Source organism: Micromesistius poutassou (genome assembly GCF_964030765.1).
Source record: "Micromesistius poutassou genome assembly, chromosome: 2".
Taxonomy (NCBI): domain Eukaryota; kingdom Metazoa; phylum Chordata; class Actinopteri; order Gadiformes; family Gadidae; genus Micromesistius; species Micromesistius poutassou.
This window is the reverse complement of record NC_140272.1, coordinates 18986145-18989766: the sequence shown is the minus strand read 5'-3', so window position 1 is coordinate 18989766 and position 3622 is coordinate 18986145. Positions and strand designations below refer to the sequence as shown.

At 51.0% G+C, this 3622-nt stretch overlaps 1 pseudogene across 1 annotated transcript in view; it reads right to left on the bottom strand.

Annotated features, from left to right (window-relative positions):
* LOC311338224 (cadherin-4-like) overlaps positions 1-3622 on the bottom strand; it is a 144656-nt pseudogene that overhangs the window by 545 nt on the left and 140489 nt on the right. The window contains exon 6 of the transcript XR_014684324.1: positions 2-147. The product of XR_014684324.1 is annotated as a cadherin-4-like (transcript). The remainder of the gene's footprint in view (position 1; positions 148-3622) is intronic.

The following is a 3622-nucleotide window of genomic DNA, read 5'->3' as shown; positions in this document are numbered from 1 at the left end:
GTGATGATGTCGCCCGTCTCGCTGTTGATGGTGAACATGTGGGGATGGGGTTGTGCGGCGTCTGGGACAGGATGCGGTAGCGCACCATGCCGTTGGCGGTGGTGTAGTCGTCGGCGTCGCCGGCGGTCACCTGCATCACTGACGAGCCTGTGGAAGAGAAGATGTAGTCCCAAATTCAGTCACAGCATTTCATTCAGGACATTCAGGTAGGATTCGATTCAGTCAGAAGTTTCGGGGCCATAATTCAGTCGGGAACATTCAGTCCCGAATTCTGTGAAGATGCACAACCGAAAATAAGTCTGAGGATTCAGTCCAAAACTCGATATTCTGTCCAAAATGCTGTGGAGCATTCAGTCCGTAATTCGGAGTCGGAAGACTCGATATTCTGTCAAGAATTCAGTGAGAAATTCAGTCTGCAATTCTTCAAAAAAACAATCAGTCCAAGATTCTGTCAGAACGTCCCGTCAGAACAGACTGTCACAGCTCTGAGCTTTTAATGAGAAGACGGAGAGGAGCAAGCCGAAATAAACACACATAATTAAGGGTACGGAAATATGGGATGAGCTTCGTGGTTTGAAGCAAAACACTGCAACACTGGGAAAGTTGGTTGGCATTCATTAAAAAAAAAAAAACGTCTGAAATTTCCAAGCTGCTTTTACAACTGAGGAGGACCCAAAAAAAACAAGTCAATTAAAAAAAAGGCACAGGAAAATATTTCTCCATGCGGCTGCCCAACATTGATTGAGCCATTCCTCCCCGCCCCCGCTTCCAAAACAACAAACTTTGCGGGGGGGGGGGCGGGGGGGAGAGGAGCGGGGCAGGGGGGGGGGAGAGAGAGAGGAGAGAGAGGAGAGAGGGGGGGGGGGAGAGTGGCAGCACAAGCCAACAAACAGCAAACTCTTCTCTAAATAGGCCGGCTATATTTTTCCTTGCTCCCAGATATAGTGGGGCAGCTGGCCGAGGGTTTCACCTCGGCCAGTGGGCCCGGGCTGTAATGAGCGGCACCGGGGCTTCAAGCCGGCCCTGTCATCATTATTTCAGCCTTCAGCCGCCCGGCGCCTGCCCTTAATGCTCCCTTGCTCCCCGCCTATTTGTCTTGAAATCATGGATAAACACCGCCATTTAAGCCTCACGGGCGCCGGTTTGCACAGGGCCTCTCGCTGGGGGTTGTGTGTGTGTGTTTTCTGGGGGAGTGTGTGTGTTGTGTGTGTGTGTGTGTGTGTCAGAGTGTTTTTTTGTGTGCATATGTGTGTGTGTGTGTGTGTGTGTGTGCCTGTGAGCTAATCAGTTTCTATGTGTGTGTGTGTGTGTGTGTGTGTGTGTTGCTGTGTGTGTGCACATGTCTGTGTTTTAGCGTGTGTGTGTGGGGGGGCGCATAGGTCTGTATTTGTGTGCGCGCATGTGTGTGCATATGTCTGCGTTTTAGTGTATTTGTGTGTACGTCCCCAATGCACCTGCAACCCCCCCCACCCCTCCTCCTCCCACCCCCGGACAGCTCCCACGCCTGTCCTTACCAGGAGGAATTATTGATCTGAGCGAGCTTGTCAGCTGGGCTCACAAATGCGACCGGGCAATTAGGAGCACTCTGCGCTGGAAGAGAGAGAGAGAGATCAGCTCGCCCCCTCTCGCAGGCTTAGACAAAATGTCACCTTCCATCAGCGGCAATTTACCGTCTCTACCAGGCACTGAGGGGGACGCTGCCTGCAGAGAGAGAGAGAGGGAGAGAGAGAGAGAGAGAGGGAGAGAGAGGGAGGGAGAGAGAGGGAGAGAGAGGGAGAGGGAGGGAGAGAGAGATAGAGAGGAGGGAGAGAGAGGGAGAGAGAGAGAGAGAGAGGGAGGGAGAGAGAGAGAGAGAGATGGAGAAAGAGGGAGAGAGAGAGAGGTAGGGAGAGGGAGAGAGAGAGGGAGGGAGAGAGAGAGGGAGAGAGAGGGAGAGAGAGAGAGGGAGAGGGAGGAGAGAGAGAGAGGGAGAGCGGGAGAAGAGAGGAGAGAGAGAGAGAGAGAGAGGGAGAGAGAGAGGGAGAGAGAGAGAGAGGGGGGGAGAGACAGAGAGAGAGGGAGGGAGAGGGAGAGAGAGAGGGAGGGAGAGGGAGAGAGAGAGGGAGAGAGAGAGGGAGAGAGGGAGAGAGAGAGAGAGAGAGAGAGAGAGAGAGAGAGAGACCAGCTAGCTCATGGGCACCAACGCACCAGAGAGACACATGTAAAGCCGCGTGGAGGATATGTCATACGAGAGTTTGGAAGCAGGACAGTGACACAGCAGTGACATGAAACATCCGACGGTAAACGCACAAAGGGAGCCATTATGTAGATAACTGGCCTTCTGTTTAGTCTCTCACTTCATTTTCAATGTTGATGTTATTTTCCTAATTATCAAGGACGGACGTTTAGTAGCGCTGTAGTGATGTAAGGTCATATAATGGATGAAAGGGCATCCGAAAACGGGGGGCGGTGACTTCATAGGGACGCGCACAACGGCGACGGTAATGCTTTAAACAACGGTTTGAGTAAGCGGTCACACAAAAGCCTAAGCTGTCGTCTTTGTGTAACGTGAGCGTGATGTGTGTGTGCAGTGCTCGGGTGGCAGACACCCCGCAATTATTCAATTATTCAGTCATTCAATCATCAATTATTCATAACATTTAACAAGCAACACATACTCCGTGTAAAAGCAGCATCACCGAGTGAGTGCCGTTGCCGCTGGATATCGCCATGGCTGCCATTCGCTCGTCGGGTAGGTAAGAAGAGGACAACAGCTGGGCTGATTGCTCGGTACGACAGCCCGGCCTCGAGCACAGATCCACCAGCGCCATTCATCGGTTAACAGTCACGAGCAAACAACGGATGATTTATCATTTGTTTGTTGAATCATTTATCTGGCCAACACAAATACTTCCGCTACTGGTGTGGTGGGGAACTGGACTGTTGCCAAGAAACACGTTCACATTTTGCTGCACACTAGCCGTGCTCCTTTTTGCGTAGGGCTGCAGGTTGCCACAGGCCAGCCACTCTGCATCATGTACGTTTATCTGTATTTCCCGTTGCTCGTGCGGCACACAGTGAAACAAACAAGAGTCGGGGTGACAGTCGCTTTGGGGCCATGTGTGATTCTGAGGATCTACTTCTGATCTCTGCTTGATCAGACAGTATGTGCCTTCAACAGCCGTGAATGTAATGTTATCAGCGACACCTGCGAAGCGGAGTGGTAATAAGTTCCGGTGCTGCTGTACTCTATATATCAGCACTCTTATATCAGCAGACTTATATAGAAATATGTGTGCTTCCGCACCGACAGTTAATCACCGTTATTACCGAGAGATGTGGAATGCCTGTGTTTTTTCTCACTCTTCTCAGCAGTTAATCAAAACACTGATTGTTTGATTTGAATAAAAAAAAATGAACGTTCCTGAACCACCTGAAGGCAAGGTCTGGCCGCTTAAGGCAAAGTGGCCCTCGGCCGCACGTCCCTGATTAGCTTCTCCTGTTCCCTAAAACCAGGGCAGGTAATTGGGCCGAGGTAGCACCGTCTCGCCTGCAACCGGACTGCATGTAAGCAGGATTAGTGCACGAAATTCAGTTTTTCAAAATGTCATTAGCCAAGGTTTTTCACTTGGTCAGAGAGAGA